The sequence below is a fragment of the Tachypleus tridentatus genome, chromosome 13 (assembly GCF_004210375.1).
Source record: "Tachypleus tridentatus isolate NWPU-2018 chromosome 13, ASM421037v1, whole genome shotgun sequence".
In the NCBI taxonomy this organism is placed as follows: domain Eukaryota; kingdom Metazoa; phylum Arthropoda; class Merostomata; order Xiphosura; family Limulidae; genus Tachypleus; species Tachypleus tridentatus.
The window spans coordinates 105,594,549-105,604,512 of record NC_134837.1 but is presented as its reverse complement, the minus strand read 5'-3'; positions in this window follow the sequence as shown (position 1 = coordinate 105,604,512).

Here is a 9,964-nt window from a genome sequence, read left to right as displayed (position 1 = left end):
GCTCTTCTCTAGTGTTTCGATACTTGTAGCGAATGGACACAGCGCAAATAATCCGTTCTATAGTTTTATCCTTAATAACAAAGATACAAGAAAATCAAAGAAATGAGAGAGAAGTAAGTATACGGTAAGGTGTCGAGATTACAAAACTATGTGTGTAAAACATTTGTCAAAACTTCCATAACTATGTGTGTGAAACATCTGTCAAAACTTCCATAACTATGTGTGTGAAACATCTGTCAAAACTTCCATAACTGTGTGTGTGAAACATCTGTCTTAAGTGAAACTCTTTAAAAAATTAGACACAGTGTTGAACATTTAAACATGCTAAATTGAAGATTTTTACATTTATATAAAACAATAATGTTATTTCAATAACAATAATGAAATATAACAACAGCATTTTATTTCCTTTTGGTCGACATATCCATTTAATGTTCGCAATTATCTTTACAAATTACAAAAAAAAGATATTGACAAGTTTAACGCACTTTTTTATTGTATCCCATTCCTCTGGTCTTCAGAAAACACTATCCCTCGTCAGTAACCCTAGACAAGATAAATTATGTTCTTCACACCAGCTGCTGATAAGAAAAAGAGATGTTAATAGGTTTGATCTGTCTTTTGTTTTGGCTGCTTCTCTAGGGTTGAACGGTTATTTGGAATACCATTTATCGTCAGCAACTTTGGTTAGGTTATCTAACTGGAGAAAAAAAATTAAAACTATCATAATTCACGTGAATTAAAACCATCTCTTCACTCTTCATTAACGACTCTCACTTGGACTTCATCAACACTTTCGAGGCGTGACAGAAACAAAATATAATTTTTCTTACCAGGAATTGGTATATACATATATAATGTTAGTTTAGGTTTCTACGTTTTGAATTGTTATCAGTTAGTTATTTCTGTTAGTAAAATATAACTATTCGGTACAGCTTTTATCCTTGAATAACACTGCAAGAGGACAAAAATAGTCTCGTTTGTTACAACTATACAGTTTTTGTTTAAATAGTTTACCAAACTCTGTTATTTGTTTGTTGTTTTTTGAAGTTTTTGCGATATATTGAGATGTATATTTTCTTTTCTATCGGACAATGGAAAGCTTACAAAATTATGGTTTCCTAACAAACGTGGAAGATTATTATTGTAGGATATATTTTTCCACACGTGCATCGTTCCATTTCTATCAGGTTAAGGTCATCTCATTTATTCTTCCTAATAAGTCGCAGATTGATCCATTGGATTAATCATAAGCTTTGTTTACAGAATCGACTTGTATATGAAACCTTGTCGAAAACGTACTCGTAAAACCAGTTGCGTGCACGCGCAAACTTCATGCTTGTCTGACAATTTGCTCGTTTTGGGCTGGGCGTAGCCTAGTGGCTAGCGTGTTGATATACTGTTCGATAATCCATGATGCGCTTCTCTCTATACTTTGGGTCCGTGAAAACGTTATAAGAGTGATGGTCAAGTCCCACTATTTGACAATAGTGTCCCCAGAACTGGACGTGGGTGCTGTTGAGTACCTGCCTTCACTCTATTTTATGAATTCAAATTCAGCAGTGGCTAACACATATAACTCTCATGTGGCTTTGTGCACAAATTTCCGAAACGAATAAACGTACAGTTAGCTCTCTGTGGGGAAACTAAAAAAAAAAAAAACATTGGATAGAATTAGTAAAAAACAAAACAAAAACATGCCTAACACAAGATCATAAATCCAGTTGCGTGCACGTGCAGAATTTATGCTTGTTTAATCATTTGTTCCTTGTAGGGGAATTAAAGAAGGTTGGAAGGAAATTACAAAACAACACTTACTTAAGTCAAACTCTCTATACGTGAACTGTAAAATTATTTCATTTTCTGTCTAACCTTTAAAGCTTAATGCTAGGAATATATACTGGGAATAGAAAATAAGTTATTTGTTAAGTATGTATTCGGTAATTTTCTAAACAGAAAGTAAATATGACTGCGGAAAGACGTCATTGCACTTTAATGTCTTCCTTTTCTTGAACGCGAGAAAACCTGAGAATATTGTTTATATAAAATTCGTTTGAACTTAATATTACTTCAGGATTTGATACCTTATTTTACTCTGTGCAAATATTGCTGTCACGTTTCTAGTGTAATGATTTCCTTTCTGTAATGTTAAATTTCTAATTCTAACGTACCATATGTGTTCAGTTTGCTTGAGTATGATGTAATATTTCATGTCTAAGAAACTTAACACATGACTACTTCTGTAGATTAAGCAACGTGACTAATTTCCATTGCAAATGTTATCAAAACTTTTCAGATATTGTTTCTAGTTGATGACAACTTGATTTATATATAGCCTTCATAAAAGGTTAATGTTTCCGATCACTGTAATCGTTATTAGCTTCTGTCAGTTTTTTTTTAGTTATTATATTTAAATTTTGAATCTATTCTGCGTAATACTTTATGAAGCATTTGCTGAAATATATAGACTATTATAGAATATTATTAGTGATATTTTACTCCAAACACGTAATGAAAGACAGTTTGATTTTATTCCAAGCCCATACAAACAACCGTATGGTATTAACCTAGATAAATTTGAGCAACGGTGGGGTTTTATCTTTAATACATTAACATCGGTGTAGTTTTATTTGAATGACGCGTGATTTGATCCAAAACATGCATAGAGGATGGTATAGATTTCACTTAAACTTTTATGAATAGCAATATGATTATATCCTAAACAAATAAACAACATGTGGTTTTATTTTAGACACACTTCAATGATACCATTTCATCCTTAACACGTGTTCTTTAAAACAACACGATTTTACGCCAGATACATGTAGAAAATAACATATCTCTAACATTTGTAAACAACAGAAAAGTGTTAAGGTGTTATCTTTGGTTTGTGCATGGAAATACTGGATTTTATTTCAGACATAAATGAACTGCAGCATTGTTTTTTCCCAAGAAACAATCCTATAGTTATATTATTTGTATATATTTGTGCAGTCTTCAGAAGTAACGCTTGTAAGGCGGAAGAATAAACAGTACAATTCTGCCCGACATATATAAACGATGGTGTGGTTTCATCCCACGGCGCATCTGAACAACAATGTAGTGTTATCCTTAACGCGTAAACGACGGCGTATTTTTTATTACTTACACTAATAAACGACAGCGTAATTTTATCTCAGACACTGTTTTGTTTGTTTTGTTTTGTTTTTTAATTTTGCGCAAAGCTACTCGAGGGCTATCTGCGCTAGCCGTCCGTAATTTCTTTTGAGGGAAGGCAGCTAGTCATCACCACCAACCGCCAACTCTTGGAATACTCTTTTACCAACGAATAGTGGGATGACCGTCACATTATAACGCCCCATGGCTGAAAGGGCGAGCATGTTTGGTGCGACCGGGATGCGAACCCGCGACCCTCAGATTACGTGTCGCACGCCCTAACCCACCTGGCCATGCCGGGCCTTATTTCAGACACACATGAAAGTCTGTAACACAACTCTGTGTTTATGTATCTTATTTTCGTGCTTCATTTGGCTCGCATATAAAACTATTTTCAAAAGTAACAGAAAAAAACAAATTTTCTTTTATAAGATATATGAATTTAGTCTAAGTAGAAGATACTACTACAATAGTTTAGTTAAGATTTGAAATAATTCGGATTATATGATTCTGTTCTACCAACGCTATATAACATACAATCTAATCATTGGTTAATGCGTGCCATTCAGGAATTATTTGTTTCTTTGCTTTGTCTGTTCGCTCGAAGCTATCCAAGACATAACCACCGCAGCCACATCTAACTTTGAGTTGATGTAACAAAGCAAAGTCGGTAGGATTACATACGTTATATGACTTTAAGTTTGTTTTTATGTAATACATCAATAATAATTTACACGAGAATATTACATGTACAGTATACACACATGTATAGGTTTTATGGGGTGTGGGGAAAGCAGTATTGAATAGTTTGCATACCACTGGACTCGCGGGAACAACAGTCACCGCTAACTCGTGTATTATTGTATACAAATAGTGGGATTTGGCTGTCACTCTTATAATACAACCATGGTCCAAACATTTAGAATACGATTTTGGGCAGACGATATATGATTCATAAGCCATCTGAATTATAAACCAGCATGATAACCTTAAGGATATTACCGAACCATTTAACGTTAACAATAATTAAGGAGTACATAAAACAAGTGATATATCTATGACAAAAACAGCATTAATGTGTGATAAGAGTAGTTTTAAGAATGTACACATTTTATTGATTCAGTGGAAAGTTAATACACTAAGCAAAGTGCGGTGACTTAGGACTAAATGAGCAAGTTAAAATGGATAGCAAAAACAGTTATTTATCTGCCAGTCTAAACGAATAGATTAACTAGGAAATAAATAACAAAATGGACATAATCGTGTCAAAAATTTATATTTAAAATAATATAAAGATTGTTTTAGTTGTGGAAGAAATCGATGGTAATATTTTTGTTAAATGGTGAACAAGGAAAGAAGAAAAATTAATACAGAAATTAAGTATGTTAAAAGAAATTTCACCACAATCTTACGACCATGTTCGATCATGCATACTGGCAATAACCCTATAACGTATTTTCCATTGCAGAAGCTTCCGTGGTGAGGCTGTCTTGTACAAAACACACCACTCCTTCCTGTCTAGCTTCCATAATCCATTTAGTAAATGAGAACAATAGTTTCTTATTGCCCGTTTAAAGAGTACAATCTTAAAGAAACCCACATGCGCTGCTTTCATCTGGAATATCATAGCTACATGTTTCATTCTCTAATTGCTTTAGATATGTGACAGGTGAAAGAGAAACGTGACTGGAAGCTTCATATCGGGGAACATTTACAATGTTGGTCTCGTTCCCAGACGAAAATACTTCTTGGTTTGTTTGTTTAGTTAAGCACAATGGGTTATCTGTGCTCTGCCCACCATGGGTATTGAAACCCGGTTTCTAACGTTGTAAGTCTCCGCAGACATGCCGCAGTGCCACAGGTGGGGGTATCACCTTGGTTATGTTGCATGGAACACATGGACGATTTTTAACACTAATCTTTTTATTCGTGGATTCCCACCTTTTGTGCTACGTCTATCAGAACTGAGGAAAAACATGTTGCACTTTCTGGATGGTTCTAGTGACCAAGTTGATCTATCTTCCTTTATGATCTGAGTGTATAAATATTTTCCGCCGGAAAAAAACAAATTATTAGATACCCTTCCGAAAAAGGATCGATTTTAAGTGACATCACGTTACCTAAGAAACGCTAAACAATGCCACTTAATGTAGTTCTGATACATCAGATTTCGTGTTACGTGATTTGTTGATTTCCAAATTCAAATTTGTTTCGATACAACATACTCGACCCTCTCTATAATCGGTAATGAAAAATAGTATAAAAGTGACAAACAAGATATAATCATGAAAAGTGCAAACGAGAACCAAATTAATAAATAAATAAAGAACCATGCAGTTCTATTGAAAATCTGTTAAGAATTTCAGGCAAGAAACGATACAAAATTCTTGATTTTGAGATTTCCAAACACTAACTAATTTTGTTCTGTTTGATCCTTTTCGTTTGTGACACGCAAAACGCCCTCTTTGCAAAGCTGAATACTGAAAAATCAGTGGGTTGATACAGAATAAAATTTGTGCGAAGCTCAGTAAATACGAATATCTTCGGTTATGTCTGTTTTTATAAAATATTTCTCCTTTATCATACACGTCTCTAAACATTATATTTTTAACTGTACGTTTGTTCTTCTATCTGCTTAATACCTCAGTCTTTATCTGTCTGATTAACTGGTATACCTATCTGTGCTCTTCCTCTTCACCTGAGAATTCGGATATGTTTTTGTTACCTAACTAAGTACGTGTATGTTTAAATGTCTGAATACTTACCTATTGTTCGTCTTACTGCCTGAATAGTATATATTTCTTTGTCTTTCTGTCTAATTATACATTTTAATGTTTTTATAATTATCTAGGTGTTTTGTGTTTTCTATCTGTTTCTTAACCTAATTATCTACTTCTTTCTCTAATGACTTTTCTGCCTGAAAGCTATTTTTTTATCTAATTATTTGCTCCTGTGTCTCATTACCCTTCCCTTTGTGTTCTACTGTAGAAACAATTTCTTAATTAGAATGTATTATAATTTTGTACTTGTATTTGTAAATCAGAATAGTTAAGAAAAATATAAATACAAAAAATGGATTAGCACAAAATTTAAAGTAGTATTGATTGAGAAGGAGCCCAACCTATGGTAACTGAATGTGGTTCAGCTAAGTCAGAGTTGTTTCTGTCGAGTATTTAATAATGAACAACATTGGGATTATAAAAGAAAACTGAAATAAAAGCACATCCACAATAAAAAATAATCGATGGATCTCAAGGCAAAAGAAGGCAAAAGAAAAAGTTTTCAAAGAAAGCATAATTTTTCAGATATCGGAGTTATTTTTGTTATCTGTATTTTTTGTCATATATTTAATAATGAAACACATTGAAACAGAAAGCAGATACGTGACAAGAAATATCAGTGAATCCTGAGGCAAAAGTATCACAGAAAGAGCTTCGAAACAGGTACTTCAACTGCCGAAACTTATTGGATGTTTAAGGTGGACTAAAATATAGATTTATTGATGTATAAAATTTTCATTCGTAAAGTAAGCAAAAGTTTAGCTACCGTTCGCTCTCTGTGAAAGTGTCTGCGAATAAAAGATTTGTGTTGGTGTTTAGACATGTTTATATATTGCGTGTGCTAGCATATCGCAGCTGCTGGTAGTACCAGTTCGCCTCACATTACCTCAAGTTTTTCTCATGTTTGTTGTTCTATTTACATATCTGCCCATCTTCCCAGTTCTCTGTTTGTGTGTGAGCCCGTAGATAAGTCCATTTGTCTATCTGTCTGCTATTCCGAAGGTCTGCACAATCTATAAGTGTACATATTTTTTTCATACATATATCAGTTCAGTTAGCGATCTGTGTTTATATATATATATATATATATACATATACTTATAACGAAAAATCTTGTAAGTAAATCGCGATCTGGTTGATTTAATATGCTCGGGATTTGCATGGTGGTCGTTACGTTTAATTATCGTCCCGTCCCTGAAATCCAGTCTAACACTGAAGAAATCCATGTATTGATCCAGTTTAACACTGAAGTAATCCATGTATTGATCCAGTCTAACACTGAAGTAATCCATGTATTGTAGCATCTTTCCAACTTTTGGCAATGCAGAGAATCTCAGAGGATCTCTGAATTGTCACCTAATTAAAATCCATGTTTTAGGATACATGACGAAGAACATGAGATTAACAATATTGTGTGCACGAGTTGCTGCTGTGAGTAAAGGACTTATTTAATTCACTGTTGTTTAACTTCCAGGAAGCAAGAATACATTACTGAACTACTCACTTACCCTTGTAAAGTTATCAAAAAATGACAGCCTGTAAGTACCGCCTAATAAAATATCCGATTTCAAATATAAGGGATTATTTCTATATTACAAAGTATCATATATACCTTTTTAGGAAACTCGAAAGAACATATAAAAGAAAAGGAAAATTTACTTCAAAAATATTGTAATTAGAGTATTGTAGTGAATGATGCGAAAGCAGTGGGTAATCATAAAACAAACATCAGACAGAAGTAAATGTTTGAAAAAGCTGCAAAAATTAATAGAGAAGAGTTTAGACTGGGGAACGAAATAATGCAGCTTAAAATGTTTAAAACTTAGAAAATAAAGCTTGAGAAAATATCACGACAGCAACGAAAGTTAAGTAAATAATTGATGAAATAATGAAAAAAAAAGTGTAGAAATGAAAAAACATGAGAGTAAAATTAAAAAGTGAATCCGAGTTTTGCTGATTTGTTTTTGTAAGTTTAATAGGTAGTCCTATAGCCAGTTATTTTTTTCCTGTTTTTTATTATAAAATATTACTTGTATGTTTCTGATACGTCACATTTTTCAGTTCATTATGGTTTGGTAACTTGCATATACGGCCGCCAGATGTCGTTGTATAATACAAGATATGTAGTTAATTCGAAACTTGAGCAGGAAAGTCGGAATGATAATTTGATGTAACAAGCAAAGACAAGACTTTATTTTTATATCCATATAAGGAAAGCAGAGAAATGGAAGACGAAGGATGTTGATATATGATGTTTCAAATGAATCTGAATATTTTATATCAACTGACAGAGGTATCATTAGTTTAGAGTCAAATGTTTATTTAGACGAGTCATGAAGAGGAAGATATAGTGGTCTCGGCAAGTTTAAGAGATATCACGCTAGGTAAGACGGTGATGGATTGTATGGTTTAAAAAAGTTCTCTCATATAATTTTCCTTATAATAACAACATGAACGACTGGCTAAATATGACGATAGAAAGGATTAGGAGGTAATAAAGGAAAAAAATCACACGAAGAAATTGTGGCTTCGCTCAGCTCTTGTTGCCGTTTACATTAGATAAGATGTTCTCATTATTATAATTTAGTCTTAAATGTTTTCCAGACCATTTATATTAAAATCATCAAACATGCTTTTGAACTATTGGTTAGTTTTCTATGAGAAATGTATTTATTGAAAGAAGTATGTATTTTGTCATTCATTTTTACTGTTACTTTGTACATCATATGTTCAAGTATTTCATTAAATATCTATCTGTGATCTAATAATGCAATATAAGTTAAAATACTGTGGAAAATAGGATGTTTCTTAAGTTAGCAGTTATAACATATTTCAACACTGCTACCCCGAAAATTTTTTTTTTTTTTTTGTGGTGAGAGAAATATAGCGCCATTTTTAAATTTTATAAACCTACTAATATACTTGTGAAAAATTAATTACTAAGTTTAATTAATAACAAAAAACTTTCACCGAATGTATATGATTTATGTTGTTTTCAGGTACAAATGTACTCTATATCCTCTAGGAGCAAACTTATCTTTTAATACATCAATTTGAAAAATTCAAAAAAGAGCCTAAAGTGTCAAACTTCAAGACTACATAATGAAATATTTACGAAACGTTCGAAATCAGTCTCTACTTGTAGCTAGCTCAACGTGTGTGCCGAAAATAAAACTTTCAATGACAAAATAGCGTATGCGAACTTAAACTTCATAAAAGTTGTTTTGATTTTATTAAATGGTTTCTCATAATTCAGCTAAGCATATTTCGAAAATAATATCAGTATGTTTTTATGACGTAAGGATTTTTTTACAAGTCGGGAAGAAAAAACTTTTACTTAGATTAAATTATTATTTCGTTTACCACAATGAACATTTTTTTATTATTACATTTGGTAACAAAAACACAAACAAACTGAAGAAAAAGGAAAGAACAATGATGTCAAACGAATAATGTATCCTCATTCATCATCTCTTTTTGTGTGAAATCTGCGTCTTCCAGTCACAAATATGTATTGTGGTCTTTTGTTTTATGTACTGTGAAAAAAATTTACGAGATGGGGAAACATGGACATCATTTTCGGATTCAACATACAGGAATCACTTTACAACATCTAAATATTTCAAGAGAATAAAATAATCCGAAGCATGTGTTATTTGTTTTTAATTTAATGCACAGCTACTCGAGGATTATTTGCGCTAGCCGTCCCTAATTATGAAGTGATAGATTAGAGAGAAGGCAGCTATTCAGCACCTCTCATAGCCAACTCTTGAACTGCTCTTTACCAATAAATAGTGGAATTGATCGTCACATTATTACGCCCCATGACTGTAAGGACTATCATGTTCGGTAAAGGGAATCGAACAAATGACCTGCATGTTGCGTGTTGGGTACCCTAAACTCAATCCATTCCTAGTCAGATGGCAATACAGCTCTAAAAATTACATTGGAAATTAATGTTTCTTAGAAATATGGCGTATATGTTCCACCTCCACCGAAGATAAACGGAGGTTATGTTTTCACCTCTC